General features: G+C 57.0%; 1 long non-coding RNA gene across 1 annotated transcript; it reads right to left on the bottom strand.

Annotated features, from left to right (window-relative positions):
• Nucleotides 1–12,916: 12,916 nt before the first annotated feature.
• LOC124972515 (uncharacterized) lies at nucleotides 12,917–15,621 on the bottom strand. Its single transcript, XR_007106471.1, has 3 exons — nucleotides 15,108–15,621; nucleotides 13,519–13,567; nucleotides 12,917–13,225 (listed from the first exon to the last, which is right to left on the bottom strand). It is a non-coding gene; the product is annotated as an uncharacterized LOC124972515 (long non-coding RNA).
• Nucleotides 15,622–17,514: the final 1,893 nt, after the last annotated feature.

Raw genomic sequence — 17,514 nt, forward strand, 5'->3', positions numbered from 1 at the left:
CGTTATGTGGATTTGACGGTTTTGGGCAACTAAACACCCAGGCTGGTGGCTCTCAGACTCGGAACTGGTGACCTCCTTCTGTCTGAAGCTGAAGTACTGGGTCCCTCCCACCCCGTGACCACCCTGGGTGCCAACAGAGAGGAGCCGGCCATAGGGGTGGCCTGTCGAGGAAGATATTTGCAGGGCACAGCAGGAGAGAGCCTCAGTTTGGTGAGGAGCCTCCAATGGGAAGAAGGGCAGCATAAAGCAGGGAGCATCGCCGTCTGGCAGGTGGTCAGTCATCGTCACACCCAGAATCCAGGCACGTCACCAGGTGGGGGCAACGGGCAGGGGCAGAGCGGTCAACGGAGACCAACCAATGTCACCTGATTCTCTGTATGCAATTCTGGCACCAAATGCTTTCCAAGACCTTGGGCAACCGGTCTCCGGATAGGAGGCAACAGGGGATTGAGGCTGGGTGGGAGGAGGAGAGAGGAGAGAATTTGTGGCAGGTTCACGAAGGTGACCACCAAGCCTGGGTCAGGGCAAGGGCCGCAGAGAACGGTGCAGAACTAGGTAGGCCACCCAGGCTCCGTGGTGCACGTCTGTCATCCCAGTGGCTTGGGAGGCTGAGGCAGGAGGATCACAAGGTGGAGGCCAGCCTCAGCAACTTAGCGAGACCCTGTCTCTAAATAAAAAAATAAAAAGGACTAGGGAGGTGGCTCAGTGGTTGAGCGCCCCTGGGTTCGATCCCTGGTACCCTAGAAACGAGACGGTGCCCACTGACCTCGCTGCGAACCGGCGTGGATTGTGACTTTCAATATGAAGAATCTCAACTCACGTGCTTCCGGGTTCTGGCTTGTCCGTTCCCTGCACCGCCAAAAATTTAGCCGGAAACGCTACACAAAGGATGTTATTAGTTTCTGAAGCGTGGAAATGCCATTTCCTCGCTCTGTGCCTGATACATCTCACTTCCCATAACAGCTTCAGTGCTAAGCATGCCACTGAAATGAAAGCAATTTATTATTATTATTATTATTTGAGTTCTGCAGATTGGACTCAGGGACACTCGACCCCTGAGCCACCTCCCCAGCCCTATTTTGCATTTTATTTAGAGACAGGGTCTCTCTGAGTTGCTTAGGGCCTCACTTTGGCTGAGGCTGGCTTTGAACTTAGGATCCTCCTGCCTCAGCCTCCCCAGCCGCTGGGGACAGGCGTGGGCCACCACACCTGGCCGTCTTATCCTTTTTATAGCTGAATACTATTCCACCGAGCATGGGGCTGCATCTTCTTTATGCTCTCGTTTGCAGATGGATGCAGAGGTGGATTTCACCTTGACTTGGTTCCATGACTCGTCTTGTTCAATCGATCGAATCACACTTTGGCCTCAAAGTTATTACTAATCATTATTATTTTATTTTTTTAAGCTGATTGAGCTCATCCCCAAAGACAAGGATTCATTTCTCTACTCAGCAGTCACAGATTAATCCTCCAGTCTGAACTGGAGGTTCTGAAGCTTTTCATGGCTCAACGTGCTGGTTTTTTTAAAATTACTTCCCAACCAGAGAAATTTCCTTGCATCACATTCTTTGGGCCTGCCTGCATCCATCTGCTACAAAGAAAAGAGAAAAACAACACCCCAGCAATATTATTTATAAATGAGCTAAGCATGTTGAGAAAATCCCAAGATAAATCACTTTTATTAGTTCGTAATGCGCACGTTGTCACTTGACGGAATGGAGATCTACGCACACATGCCAAACGCCGAACGCAGGGTGTTTACCAGGAGTATTGTTTTCGGAGAGCCGTGTTTTCACCCTGGGCAGCAAAGCGCTCTCTTCCAAGGGCACTGTCTGCTCTTTTGATACCTTGGGCACCGGCCTGCGCTGCTTTGTGGGCTTGTTCGCTAGGATTCTTTGGAGGGTCGGGACAATCAAGAGTCCTCAATTTAAATCAGGCCGTCAGTTGCAAAATAAAAATAAAAGAGGATTATTTTGATTCATTGTATCTGTTTCATGGAGAGATTGTGGGAAGTTGTAAATATCTGTTCTCTCTGGCTCTTTCCTTACTTCTAAAGCCTTACCAGTTGGAAATAGAGCTTCCCCTATTTCCGTGGAAATCTCTTCCCCTGCTCTCTTCCGTTTTCATGAAATCCCTCCGCCACCTTCTTTTTCTCTCGCTTCTGCCTGCAAGAAACACACCCCACCCTTGACGTTCTGAGTCAGATCGATTTTCCTTAACCTGATATTCTTCAGTTTCATAAATTGCAATTTTTTTTTTTTTAACCCACTAAGTAACCTCTTCCCGTCCTTCCATCCCCTGTATCCTTCCTGGGCCTCTGGAAACCAAAATTCTCCCTCCAGTTCCAGCCACGGATGGAAGAGCAGAATTCCATTCCCTTTTCCTGGCTGAATAGTATTCCATGGTGTATAAACGCCCTGCGGTCTGCGTCCATTGATGGACACCTGGCTTGATTCCTTTCCTTGTCTGCTGTCAATCAGAGTCCAGACTCTTGACATTCCAGAACTGGCAAAAAGCAGCTGGAAGCTCTCCAGCCGCCCCCCAGGGTCCTGCCTCTCCTTGGCCGGCAGGGAGAGAGGGCTGGAGCCACGGCCCTCACTCGGCCTTGGAAAGCACCGAATTATCACTATTCACCAGAAAGAGCTGAACTCGAGTCCGGAGCCCGAAGAAGGCAGGCCCGACGCTCTGGATGCGCTTTTGAGTCTCCGGCCAAGGAATTCCAGGTCGCAGACGGTGTGGCCTGCAGCCTCCCTGAAACCTGCCAAGTGCCAGAGGCGCCAAGTTCCCAAGATCCGCCTTCAGGACCAACTTGCTCAAGCTGCTGCGGTTCAGGAGGATTTCTCCCCTGTTCTCTGTCCGGCTGGGAAGGAACAGATCCGCGGGCAGGAGAGGGAGCGGCCGCTTCTGCTGCCTCCTCGCTCATCCTCAGGGAGCCTCGCAGGTGGCCTTGGCCGGGACTGACCCTCCGTGGGGCCAGTGCATGGACAGCGTCACGTTGCTCTGGGGACTTGGGGGCATTTCCAGGACCAGGGGCGTCTGCTGGGAGCCCATCCCTCTGCTCAGCAGCCGCGGGCCTCCCAGCACGTACTGCAGCCGCGGCGGGAGAGCGAGACCCTGGCCACCCGCGGACCTCCCAGCGCGGTGCAGGGCCTGGGCCTCTCCTGGGTCCCCAGGTCCACAGACCCACTCAGAGGCCCAGGCGGGTCCCCACCCGGCTCAGAGCGCGTGGGCAGGCGCAGAGGCGGGAAGCCGCCCCACCCGGGTCCTTTGTGCTGGGACGGGCGTTTCTGGACTCTAGGGGTGAGGCTGGGGTCCCGGGGGCCGCGCGGCAGGGCTTTGAAGGCCGAGCGCACTTTCCGTGCAAGAAGCATCTCTGGCGGAAGGATTTGAGTTTTGTGGAGCACCCGCCAGCATTTTAGGGTTCCGTGGGAGGCAGGGAAGTCGGGTCTCCCTGCTGAATTTTTGGAAGGAACTTTTTTTTCCCTTTTCGGGAGCTTTACCACTGAGTCACACCCCCAAGCCCTTATTATTTTTATTTTATTTTTCAAATTTATTTTTGAGACAGGGTCTTGCCAAGTTGCTGAGGGTCTCACTGAATTGGTGAGGCTGGCCTCCAACGGGCGATCCTCACGCCTCAGCCTCCTGATCTGCTGGGATGACAGGCGTGGGCCACTGGGACCCGCTGTCTCTTCCTCATTTTTAAGGACTGGTGCTCACAAACCTGGAGCAATCGGGAGGCACCAGCGAGGCCTGTGAGAGGCTGCGGAGTCTCCAGAGCCGCCAGGGGCCACTGAAGTCATCCTGGGGGGTGAGGCCCACACGCTTTCTGCCTCCCTGGTCCCTTCTAGCAAATTGCATTTTTGTAATATTCAATCTCTAATTGAGGTCTCACCTGGGAGCTGAAAGCCCAACTCTAGGATTTTTATCACCATACTTAAAAAAAAATAAACATTTAGTTTACAAACAGGTTGCTTTTTAATCTTTCACACCGCAGGTCATTCTTGGCGGGAAAAGCGGGGTTCCCTTTCCGAGGGGACCCCCGTCTCGTGCACACAGGGGATATTTGTTCTTCAAGATTTTTTTTTTTCTGCTTTCGTTTATTTTTCTTCTAGTCTTTATTCTATTTTCCATCGGAAATAGTGCTTTGGAAGGAATAAGGTTAACATTCTTTTGCTTTTTTTTTTTTTTTTTTTTCCTGGAAAAAGATAGGAAATGGTGCAAATTTCTTCTCCAGTAACAAAAAATCGAAAAAGAAAATTGCAGCCTGGATGTAGGAGGTCATGAACTGAAATGGAAAGAACTGGGGTTTTAGTCCAAAAGAACAATTTGGGGGCGTAGGTGATTTTTAAATTTTTTCCCGTTCATTGTCTGGAAGAGCTCAAGGGGCCTGACGAGTCTTTGCGGGGCGGGTTGGAGTTTCTCTAGGTGCTAGGTGGGGTGACAGTCAGGGGCACCAAGGAAGGGAGCGGATGTTGGGGCGGTTGTCCAGGTTGGCGACTGCAGCAAGTTTCCGGTCTGAAGGTAGGCTGGAGGCCAAAGCGCTTGGAGCATGCGCACTAAGAGGCAAGACACAAAAGGACCAGGAGCCGCGGCGCAGGCGAGAGTTTAATGGGAAACACTCGCAGGCCAGGTAGGACCAGGAGGCTGCAGTTATTCTTGGCACCCAGCGACTCCACTCCGCATTAAGTTTATTTAAATTTTCCATTCGACACCCGCTGGCTTTGCCCAAACGTCTAAAAGCCTGTGGAGCAGGAAAAAGAGGTCTGAGCCGCTTTAAAAAAAAAATAAATAAAAATAAAAAAATTTAAAGTTCCAAATTCAAAGGAAGAATGAAAAAATGCAGTTTGCGGGGGTGGGATGTGTCTCGGCGCCACGCCCTGGGTTTGATCCCCAGCGCCACAACAGGAATGAATGACTCAAGCAAATACAGCACAGCCGGGCTCCACGGCGCCTGCCTGTCATCCCAGCCGCCCCGGGGGGAGGCTGAGGCAGGAGGATGGCAAGTTGGAGGCCGGCCTCAGAAATTTGTCAAGACTCTCAACAACTTAGTGACTTAGTCTCAAAATAAAATATAAAAAGGGCTGGGGAGGTGGCTCAATGGTTATGCACTGGAAAAAAATGTCTTTAATTTTAATGTCGATTTAATTCTGTAGAGAGACATGTGCAGTGTGGGACTTCGCAGCGACCAAGCAGAGAACCTCGAAAAGAAATCGCGTGGGAATCGCAGCAGGACCCGCAGCCCCGTTCAGGAGGAGGCGGAGGGATTTGCACCCGCGCTTCTCCTGGAACCCTGGGCTCTCCCGCCAAATCCCGTCTCCTGGGTCCCCGGGGCCACCGCGTAGCAGGAACCCGGAGCCGTAGCCCCAGATCTGCGTGTGCTGCGCGGTGTTTGGTTCCACATCCGCGGACATCTTTCCCGCCCTCTTCCTCCGGGGTCGGGGGAAGGTTCCTGTTTCGTTTTGCTTCTGCAGAAGCTCGCTGGCTGGGGGCGGAGGGGAGGCTGGAGCGGAGGGGAGGCCGGAGCCGAGGGGAGGGCGGGAAGCACAGGAAGCAGCGGAATGAGACGCCCGGCGTCCAGGTCCAGGCTGGGCCCAGGGTGGGCGGAGGCGGGAGGCCCAGCAGCTCCTGGGCTGCGGCCAAAGTGTCCCAAACAGGCGTGGCTTGGACACTGTGGATCCAGCTGCCAGCCCTGGAGGGCAGAGGCCAGGCCAGGGTCCAGGGCTGAGCCCCTCCACGGGCTCAGGGAGGCTCCTTCCTGCCTCTCCAGCTCCTGGGCTCCAGGCAGCCCTGGGCTGGTGGCCCCAGCCCTCCAGCCTCTGCCTCCGTCTCCACGTGGCTCCTCCTCTGTGTCTGTGTCTCCTCTTCTGTCTCTTGTGAGGACACGGCCATGGCCTCAGGGCCACCCTGACCAGGAGGAGCTCCTCTCAGGGTCCTGCACTCACTGCCTCTGCAGAGACCCTGTGTCCACACCAGGTCCCCTGCACAGGTTCTGGGTCCAGATGTGGACAGGACCAGCCTCTTCCCATGGAGTCCAACTGCCTCCACAGGCTCAGGGAGGCTCCTTCCTGCCTCTCCAGCTCCTGGACTCCAGGTGGCCCTGGGCTGGTGGCCCCAGCCCTCCAGCCTCTGCCTCCATCTCCACGTGGCTCCTCCTCTGTGTCTGTGTCTCCTCTTCTGTCTCTTGTGAGGACACGGCCATGGCCTCAGGGCCACCCTGACCAGGAGGAGCTCCTCTCAGGGTTCTGCACTCACTGCCTCTGCAGAGACCCCATGTCCACACCAGGTCCCCTTCGCAGGTTCCAGGAGGACCTGAGTCTCAAGGCAGGGACGCGCTTCAGGGTTGCGGGAGCTGCCGGCCGAAGCCCTGGGGTCCCGCCACGCAGGCAGCGGGCCCTGCAGAGAGAAGGCCACTCAGGAGCCCCTGCGGGCCGGCGCAGCGCCCTGGGAGGGGCGGCAAGGACGGGCGGGACCGGCAGGCGGGACCCTGGCCAGGATCCTGCGGCCACACAGGAGAGAATACTGCAGCGAGGACGTTGGGACGGAGGCAAAGGCAGCCCTCCAGCACACCGTCCTCGTTTTGCAAGCTCAGGGACCTCGGCGGGATGTCCACCCTGCTGGGCTGGCCGTCCACTTGCCGGGAGGAAGTGCTTGCAAGTCAGAGAGAGTGGCAAACGCTGTCCCCAGCGCCCCAGCCCCGGCTGCGCTCAGCCTTTGGTGCAGAGAACTCAGCCTGGATCGTGCGGCCATGTCACCGAGAGCCACGCTCCAGGCCCGCAGGGAACATACGAAGAGCCCAGGCCGGACCGAATCGCCTCCAGCGAGAGTCCCTCCCGCCTTCTGAGCCTCGGCCTTGTTCTCTGACTGCCCGGGAGGGTGAAGGCGGTTCCAGGAACCGGCAGGACTGGCTGTCAATTAGGATGATTGACAGGACAGAGGAAGGCGGTGCAGACGTCTGGATGCGCAGCTGCGCGGGTAGAAAGGCCGTGGGAGGTTTGAGGAAGGCTGTCGTAGGAGGTGCACCGTGTTCACGGTGTCGCTGCGCGTGGGGTGGCGGGGATGGAGACGGTGGGGGAACCCGGGCCTCACAGCGCTAGGCCTGGCTCCGCCCCTTGCTTAGCCCCGCCCCTTCTATCTTCTATTATTTTATATTTTGGGAACTGGGATGGAACCCAGGGGTGCTTAACCCCTGAGCCACATCCCCCGCCCTTTGGATTTTGAGACAGGGTCTCACTGAGTTGCTCGAGGCCTTGCTAAATTGCTGAGGCCGCCTTCCAATTTGCCATCCTCCTGCCTCAGCCTTCTGAGTGACTGAGATTACCGGTGTGCGCCACCGCGCCTGGCTTGCTACATTCGTTTTTTCTGAGATGGGAAAGAAAGCATCTGCCAGGCGAGCTGGAGTCTGAATGTTTGTGTCCACGCAGAATGCGGAGGTTGAGGTATCCTCCCAACATGGAGAGATAAGAGCCCCACCTGGAGGAGGGGCTGAGCTCAGGATGCAGCCCAGGAAGGGGACCAGGGTCCTTCTACAGAGACCAGAGAGCCCCCTGCCCGTCCACCCTGTGAGGACCAGGAGCAGCGCCATCTGTGAGCAGGAAGCAGCCTCAGCAGCCCTGAATCCACCACGTCCTTATCCTGGAAATGCAACTTACTTCTCCTGTTTAGGCACCTGCAATGCCCCCTTTACATTCTTCTTATCAGGCATTTTGGTCACAGGGATGATTAAAAGGTGCCTAATACACCTGCAGTCCTGGTAGTAGGTGGTGGTCTCACCAGACCCCAGACTCCTCTTCCTGGGACAGGAGAGCAGACGTTGACCTTGGGTGGTGTGAGATGTTTTCTCCAGACCCCCGAGACCCCCGGGGGCCAGTCCCCAGGAGGCCTCCCTCACGCTGCTGCAGGTCTACGGATGTCATTGGTCCAGAGTCAACCGCCAGACTGCAGAGGTTGGATTTTGAACCTTCAGGGAAATGGATAGTTAGGGTTAGAAGCTCAGCGCTTGGAAACCAACAGGGCTGCCATCTTCCCGGCCCCCAGAGTGAAAAGCTGTCAGATGTGTGGTGCGAAGTTCTCTTTAGTGCAGCAGAGGGACAACCTGAAGGGCAGGAAGATGGGAAGTAGCGACCCCGTTCAGAAGCCCTGGCTAGTTTCTGGCTCAATATATGGACAACGACATGGTCAGCGTGAATTTGAGGTGCACAGTGCTGAGCAAAAGCTCACGCACGAGACCAGGCAGAAACGTTCAGAGGAGAAATGACTGGGTTGTGAGACGTGTGACTACTCAGTGGATTAATCCACTTGAATGGGTTCACTGGGTGGTGACTGTTCACACAGGTGGGGTGTGGCTGGAGAAGGTGGTCACTGGGGACATGGCTTGGGGACTGCATCCTGTCCCTGGCTCCCAGGGGACTATATCCTGTCCCTGGCTCCTTGGGGACTATATCCTGTCCCTGGTTCCTTGGGGACTGTATCCTGTCCCTGGCTCCTTGGGGACTATATCCTGTCCCTGGCTCCTTGGGGACTATATCCTGTCCCTGGCTCCTTGGGGACTATATCCTGTCCCTGGCTCCTTGGGGACTATATCCTGTCCCTGGCTCCTTGGGGACTATATCCTATCTCTGGTTCCTTGGGGACTGTATCCTGTCCCTGGCTCCTTGGGGACTATATCCTGTCCCTGGCTCCATGGGGTTTATATCTGCTTCCTGGTGAGCAGAGCTCTCTCTGCTTCCTGGTGCCACGTCCTGAGCTGCTCTCCTCCTCCAGGCCCTTCCGCCATTTTGTTCTGCCTCACCTTGGGCCAGAGCCATGGAGTCGCCCACCATGGACTCAACCTCTGAAACCATGAGCCCCAGATAAACTTTTCCTCTTCTAACTTATTTTTTCTCAGGTCACAGAAACAGAAAAACCTGGCTGAACACTCGGGCACGGGGAATGCTTGAACCGTTATGCTTGGAGCCGTGTCCAGAGTAGGAATGAACCAGAATCAGAAGGTGCGAACTCTTCTACTTGAATCTGAAATATTATCTAGACTAAGAGGCCGTTGGTGGAGAGAGGAAGTAGAGCCCATTATTTGGTGGAGACGGTGATAAATTCAGGGCAGGAGGAGAGCATTTTCGATGCACATCCAACATGGTGACAGTTCCCCCTGAGGGTCCAGGTGATTTTATGCAGAAGGTGGAGTCCCTTCAGGTTAGGGAATCGACCCAAGGATGTGACCGGGAAGGACTTTAGGTCGAGAGACGGAGCGTGTGGAAACCAAAGAGAGGTCAGGGTTCAAGGTCGAATATGTTTAATAGAAATCTGAGTTTATGGAGGGAGAGATGCTGTTCAAAGCGCCGATTGCAAGAGCAGCGTGCTCCCTCTTCCTCTCTCTTCTGGCTTTGGCCGTGCTGGGAGTGGAGCCCAGTTCCTGGTGCTGGACAGACGTTCCACGGAGCCAGCTGTCCAGGCTGTGTGTCCTTTGGGCTGTCTTTTCTTTCTTGAAAGGCTGTGGTGGCTAAGGATGGAAAGTGGTTGAAACGGGATGAAGATGGTCAGACAGGAGGACGGAGCTGGCTCGGGTCCCTACTTTGGAAACCAATTCTGCAGCGTCTTATTTGGATGGCATTTGGAGGTGGTGAATTTGGGGCTGATCCAGATTAGATGGGGTCATGAGGCCATCGGGAGCTTTACCAGGAGAGGAAGCCCCGGCTGGCCCGTGGGCTCCGTCTCTCCCTGGGGCGCCGTCCGCCATGCTGCAGCCCAAAGCCACCACCAGACTCGGGCGCCAGGTTCCTGGCCTCCCAGCCTCCAGGACCACGAGCGCGAGAGACCCTCTCTATCAATCGGCCCCACCCAGGTTTTGAATCACAGCGGCAGAAAAATGGACTCACAGGAGGCGAGAGAGTGGCCCCCCTGAGACCAGCTGGTCCCCAGGAGGCCACCTGCTGCTGGGGCTGAGCGGGCAGGCGACAGGCCGCAGACAGGTCTGGGTAGCAAGCACGCTGCTCGCTGATCGGGGGCCAGCAGGTCAGCCCGTGGTCAGCGCGGTGGACAGTGGGCGTCCGGGGATCTGGGGCTGCTCTGGCCGGCTCCGCCCGAGTCACCTCTGCGTCTCAGCGGGAGGCGTTGCAGGCGCTGCTTGGGACGCCCGGCAGATGGGGACGCAAAAGCCCGTTTCCCAGGACGGTGGCTCAGAAGCAGCGTCCTGCCTAAGCCCCGGATCAGGAGAGCGAATCCCGAAGGAAACACGTTTCAGGAGGGACGGTAGATGGTCCCCACCGGGTCACAAGGGCTCCGAGGCCGGGACGGGCGGGACCAGAGTCCCAGCTCCCAGGAGACCGAGGGGGTGACCAGGGAGAACGTGGGGGACGGTGGGCGGCTGGGTCCAGCTCAGACCCCAGAGCGGAGGTTGGGCAGAGCCGCGGGCTCCGAGAGGCTCCTGAGTGGCCACAGGCAGGGACGTGGCCATGGACACCACGAGGACCTGCGGTGGCTGCAGAGGGTCAGGGATCCGGGGGCTGCTGTGTCCACCTGGGACTCACGTGGCAGGAGGTCCTGGTGAACCTCGGCCGTGACGTCTCCAAGCACAGAGCCCTGCTCTGGAGGCCAGTGAGGCAGGAAGGCCAGGAGAAGCCGCCCTAAGACCCTCTCCCCAGGCCAGACGCTGGAGGGACCCACTGACCACGCCTGGGGCAGGTCACACCCGGGAAGGACCCTCCGGCCTCCCCTGGGGCAGGTCACACCCGGGAAGGACCCTCCGGCCTCCCCTGGGGCAGGTCACACCTGGGAAGGACCCTCTGGCCTCCCCTGGGGCAGGTCACACCTGGGAAGGACCCTCTGGCCTCCCCTGGGGCAGGTCACACCTGGGAAGGACCCTCTGGCCTCCCCTGGGGCAGGTCACACCTGGGAAGGACCCTCCGGCCTCCCCTGGGGCGGGTCACACCTGGGAAGGACCCTCTGGCCTCCCCTGGGGCAGGTCACACCTGGGAAGGACCCTCTGGCCTCCCCTGGGGCAGGTCACACCTGGGAAGGACCCTCTGGCCTCCCCTGGGGCAGGTCACACCTGGGAAGGACCCTCTGGCCTCCCCTGGGGCAGGTCACACCTGGGAAGGACCCTCTGGCCTCCCCTGGGGCAGGTCACACCTGGGAAGGACCCTCTGGCCTCCCCTGGGGCAGGTCACACCTGGGAAGGACCCTCTGGCCTCCCCTGGGGCAGGTCACACCTGGGAAGGACCCTCTGGCCTCCCCTGGAGAGGCCATGAGACCCTGCACCTGGAGGAAGGAGCCTCCTTCTCTTCGAGGACACAGAGGACTCTGAGTCCAGCTGGCTGAGCCCCGGCTGCGCCCAGGAGGGCTGACCCTCTGCCCACCCTGCTCGGCTGCCCAGGTCTTTTGATCCTCCTGCCTCAGCCTCCTGAGTCGCTGAGCGTGGCCCCGCCCGGCCCTGCCTCTGGGTTCTGGTCTCTGCAGGTTCTGTGCCCAGTGGACCGTCTGTCATATCAACGTGTGGTCTGTCCCCTGCTCACGTGTTCTTTGCTGTGGGGACCTTGGCCCTGAGCTCTGCAGTGCAAGAGGGACAGAGGACCTTGTGGCCCCAGGGACAGCAGGTCACACTCAGGACTCCCCAGGGGCGCGGAACCCAGGGAAGCCCTGGCAGGGGATCCGCGTCCGGGCTGGAGAGCAGACCTGGCGGGGTGAGGGCACTGGCTGGGGCGGCAGCTCCCGGGGTGCCCACAGTGGGGTGCAGCCAGCGGCTGGGGCCAGCTCTGAGCATGCCCTGCAGGCAGCCGGGGTCCACCAGGGCCTGTACCCTGGGCAGCAGGAGGGCCTCCTGCGACTGTCATGCAGGAACCCAGGCCACCTCTGCTGGCCTCTCTGGTCCTGGGCTGTGAGCCGACCTGAACCCAGGACAGAGCTGCCCCTTAGTGACCCGCTGCCCTGATCTGGGGTCCTTCCTCGCAGGGGCCCAGCGTGGGGCCGGAGGGGTGTGTTTGCAGGAAGCTCCGCACAGGCTGCAATTCCCTCAGCGAGGCTGGTTTATAATGCAAACCATCTGCTTAGCAGGAAAGAGGGACGGGGAGAGAGAGAGGGAGAGAGAGAGAGAGAGAGCGCGAGTCCTGACCTCGTCCGCTGCAGAGCAGCCACTCCGGTTCCTGCAAGAGGCAAACTCTAATTAAGTCTGTGAAACGCTGACCGCCTGTGAATTATTTCAACCCGCAGATGAAGAACACGTGTGGCTTCTCCCCCGTCTCGCAGGCGGGGAGCTGGGGAGCAGCGGTCCAGGGCCAGCCCCCCGCGTCTCCCTGCGGAGGAGGCTCTGGTTACCTTCCCGCTGGGCCTCCCAACAAAGGCCTGCATTGTGAGCTGGAGGCCTGGCGCTGGAAGGTCCCGGCGGGAGGGAGGGCGTCGCAGGGAGCCCCTGGACTGAGCCCAGCTGCCTCACGGGCTAAGGGGGGACCCGGATCCAGGGGCAGCCGTCCCAGGAAGGGAGGAGGAACAGGATCAGGAAGATGATGCCTAAGGGCGACCCGGCCGCCGATCCCGCGTGCGTGTGCGCGCGTGAGTGTGCGTGTGCACGTGCGCGCGCGTGTGAGATTGCAGAGACCTGGCGAGCCCTCCGGAAAAGCACTCATTCGGCCTCGGATCAGGTCCGGATGCAGACTGCTCAGGGAGGATTTGACTTCATCAGTCAGCTCGACGCTTGGCAGTCAGACGCTGTCCAGAGAAGAAAGCAAAAGCCGGGAGAAGAGCCATGTCAGAAGAAAAGAATACGAAGGACCCTGCAGAAGTCCCTCGGGTCCAGGCGGAGGTGGGACACTGTGTCAATCACGTCTTATTTTTTTGGGGGGTGCTGGGGAATGGAACCCAGGGGTGCTTGACCACTGAGCCACGTCATCAGAACTTTTTATATACTTTATTTTCAGAACACAGCCTCATGAAGTTGCTCAGGGCCTCACTAGGTGGCTGAGGCCAGCCTCCAACTTGTGATCCTCCTGCCTCAGCCTCCTGAGTCACTGGAACGACAGGAGCAACACACACACCCGTCTCTTCAGGAAGAGTTTTGAGCAAGCAACGTCCATGACCACAGAGACTCCAGAGGAAGACAGAGCGGCGGGGTCCACAGGAACGGCATTCATTACGGCTCCCCGTCTGTCGGGTCGCAGCGGACACACAGCCCCGCGAACGCTTGCACGGAGTGCTCAGATTCATGCACTCAGTCCCAGACTAAATCCAGAGGCCGCCAAACCTGAACAAAGGGTGGCAGTCACAAGGCTGAGGCCTCGGGAAAGGGGACCCTGCAGAAAAGGGTTTGGAAAGGAGGGGACGGGAAAGGGAGAAAATTGGGCTACGTGCTCTGTGAATGTCCCCACGACCCGCTGCATCCTGAGGCACTGATGTGAATACTGAAAACACGCTCCTGCCGTGGCTACGCGGGCGAGGGTGGGAGCCCTGGAGAAGGAGAATCCAGGCCCCCTGGGAGACAAGACGCATCTTGGAAATCCGGGCTGCTCAACGGGACAGACATGGCTCAGGACTCACCACGGCCAGGATGTGGACACATCGATGCAGGGACCACAGTACTGGGCAGCTGGAAGAAGGGACATGAAAAAATCACCAAGATATGGAAACAACTCACGTGTATGTGACAGCAGGACCCAGGACACACGTGTGGCCAAACACTGGACTCCACCTTCTCCAGGGGACAGGACACAGACACAGCTACATAAACATGGAGGACCCACCTTCTCCAGGAGGACAGGACACAGAACCAGGCTACATAAACATGGAGGACCCACCTTCTCCAGGGGACAGGACACAGACACAGCTACATAAACATGGAGGATTCACCTTCTCCAGAGGACAGGACACAGACACAGGCTACATAAACATGGTGGACCCACCTTCTCCAGGGGACACGACACAGACACAGCTACATAAACATGGAGGACCCACCTTCTCCAGGGGACACGACACAGACACAGCTACATAAACATGGAGGATCCACCTTCTCCAGGGGACAGGACACAGACACAGCTACATAAACATGGAGGATCCACCTTCTCCAGGGACAGGACACAGACACAGGCTACATAAACATGGAGGATCCACCTTCTCCAGGGGACAGGACACAGACACAGCTACATAAACATGGAGGATTCACCTTCTCCAGAGGACAGGACACAGACACAGGCTACATAAACATGGTGGACCCACCTTCTCCAGGGGACAGGACACAGACACAGCTACATAAACATGGAGGATCCACCTTCTCCAGGGACAGGACACAGACACAGGCTACATAAACATGGAGGATCCACCTTCTCCAGGGGACAGGACACAGACACAGGCTATATAAACATGGAGGATCCACCTTCTCCAGGGGACAGGACACAGACACAGCTACATAAACATGGAGGATCCACCTTCTCCAGGGGACAGGACACAGACACAGGGTACACAAACATGGAGGATCTACCTTCTTCAAGGAGAGAGGACACAGACAAGGGTACATAAACATGGAGGATCCACCTTCTCCAGGGGACAGGACACAGACACAGGCTACATAAACATGGTGGACCCACCTTCTCCAGGGGACAGGACACAGACACAGCTACATAAACATGGAGGATCCACCTTCTCCAGGGACAGGACACAGACACAGGCTACATAAACATGGAGGATCCACCTTCTCCAGGGACAGGACACAGACACAGGCTCCATAAACATGGAGGATCCACCTTCTCCAGGGACAGGACAAAGACACAGGCTACATAAACATGGAGGATCCACCTTCTCCAGGGGACAGGACACAGACACAGGCTACATAAACATGGAGGATCCACCTTCTCCAGGGGACAGGACACAGACACAGGCTACATAAACATGGAGGACCCACCTTCTCCAGGGGACAGGACACAGAACCAGGCTACATAAACATGGAGGATCCACCTTCTCCAGGGGACAGGACACAGACACAGCTACATAAACATGGAGGATCCACCTTCTCCAGAGGACAGGACACAGACACAGGCTACATAAACATGGTGGACTCCACCTCCCGTGTGAGAACAGGTGGTCTGCCATCTTCCTCTCAGGTTCGGAGCAGGATTGTATCCCAGTGGTCATACCTGTGCCCACGATGAAACCCCCGCCCTGGTCCGTGATTCCTTCCATCCAGCCTTCTCAGCAGGTCGCCTTATCACCAAAGCCACCACGGCCTCCACTCCTCTGGCTAGAGGTCGGATCTGGAGGCCACGGCTCGGCCTGACACTCACGGGGTGAGAAGTAGCCTCACATGCTGATGCAGAAGTGGCCCCTGGGCCTCCCGTCTTGGCTTCCTGAACTCTGAACCTGGTCTCCCTTAGCGTCTGAGTGCCCGGGTTTGGGATCCTCTCTGGCCTGGGACGGCTGCCTGGGGTGGCCCGTGGGGCCAAGCGGCAGCAGGTGGAGAGGGACCAGGCTGTCTGCGGAGCCTCAGCTTGATCCTACAGCTGCTCCTGCGTCCCTGGCCGCACTGGCCAATGGGGACAGCATTCACCGGGCATTGCTCGCTGGCTTCTCGTGGCTCTGCCTCCTGAGCATCATTACATGTTCGTCTTGCAAATGGCCAGGTGGCTGGGTCCCACCGAGGAGCACCAGGGTTGGGCCTCCGAGCTGGGAATCTATTGCCTTCTCAGGGTGACAGTCCCTCAGGGTGACCGGGGGCGGGCGTTGTGACCCTTCGCTGTTTCTGTTGTGTTTTGTTTGTTTGGTTTTGAATGAACCGGTGCCCGGGAGGACGTTGCTCTGTTCCTGGGGGACGCAGGAAGCCCGGGCCGTATTTTCATAGGGAGCGAAGTCTTGTTTGCAAGGATGTCGCCCTAAAAACGAGCTGGCCAGGAAGGCAGGGCGGCTCAGGGCCTGGAGATTATCCCCTAAGGATCCGGATGAGGCCCCACCGAAGCCCCCAAGGCTGGGCCTGGGTTCAATCAGGACGCCGCCCCCACCCCACCCCACCCCGGAGGACTCCCCGAGCTGCCCCTGGTTTGCACAGACGGACCCTCCGGCTCGATCACGCGGGAAATCCAACAGCAGAGCCCGGCTGCGCAGGGCGTCTATTATTTGCACAGGGGGGAAAATCCGATGTGTTCCACTCTTTCCGGGCTGAGGTCGCTGGGGCGCGACAGCTGGGTTAGCAGAGGGACTCTGCGCCCCGGTGGTCAGGAAAATGCAGGGCTGGGGTTTCCCGGGGGTCCAAGCAGGGACTGATCCTGAGACCCCCCCCCCCCCCCCCGCGGATACCCACGTGGTCGGAGGCTCGAATCCCGCCTCTCCACCTGCGCCGCGCCGTATTTGCGTGCAGCCCGCTGGCGCCCCCATCCCCGGACCCTGTGAATCATCTCGGGATGACTGACAGCGCTTCACGCACCGGCCCCCGGCGACGAAGACAGCCTGAAACTCTGTCCTTCAGGAACTAAGCACAAGAAAACTAGAAAAAAAATCCTGTCCGTGGGATTCCATGAAAACACAGGGAAAGTCAAATGTGGGTTGTGTTGTTTTTAAAATTTATATACATATATATATATTTATTTTATATTTTATTTATTTAATTTTATTTATTTTATTCTTTTTGGTTTGCAATAGCTGTCTTTATTTTGAAGGCTTTTGAGGCTTTGCAGAAAAAATGAGCAGAAAAGTGTAGACCCTCCGTTACAGCACGGCTCTCCACCGTCCGACCCTGCGTCTCCGCTGACCATAACGCTTCTGGGGTCACATGAGACGCGTGCTCTATACAGACGGCGCCCAGAAATGCTGAGATGCCCCTGTTCACATGCCTGTAAAGTGCACGCATGTCTGATATTTGCAAATACGCACGTGCATATTTCTGGGCTTATTGATGAGATAGTGTTTCAGATCAAGGGTCTAGAAAAATAGGGATGCTCAGAATTCTTTTCTTGTTTTCATTTCAGAGTATGAATTTACATATTTGGGTGGAGACCATGTGTTCTGTACAGTGCATTTTGATTCGTTGTACACAAATGGGGTACAGCTTTGCGTTTTTCTGGTTGTGCATGCGGTAGATTCACACCATTCGTGTAAGCACGCATGTAGGTAAGGTAAGGCTGTCTGTCTCAGTCCACCAACTTTCCTACCCCGCCTCCCCACCCCAACTTCCCTCTACCAACCTAATCCAAACTTCCTCCATTCTTCCTTTACCTGCCCCAACATTGTGTATCATTATCCACTTATCAGAGAAAACATTCGACCTTTGGTTTTTTGGGGGGATTGACTTATTTTGCTTAGCATGATATTCTCCAGTTCCATCCATTGACCAGCAAATGCCATCATTTCATTCTTCTTCATGGCTGAGTAATATTCCACTGTGTAGATGTACATGAGTACATTGAGTGACATGACCCTGATTCTCAGGGGTGGCTTCTTCCAACTGGCTGCAAATTCGGGGAGGCACCGTGCCCTAGCTGTCCTCTGCTGCCACACCTGTCATGTGTGGGGAGGCTCCCACCCACCCGAGGTTGCTAAGGTGCTCAGAGAAGC

Source organism: Sciurus carolinensis, chromosome X (assembly GCF_902686445.1).
Source record: "Sciurus carolinensis chromosome X, mSciCar1.2, whole genome shotgun sequence".
NCBI classification, from domain to species: Eukaryota; Metazoa; Chordata; class Mammalia; order Rodentia; family Sciuridae; genus Sciurus; species Sciurus carolinensis.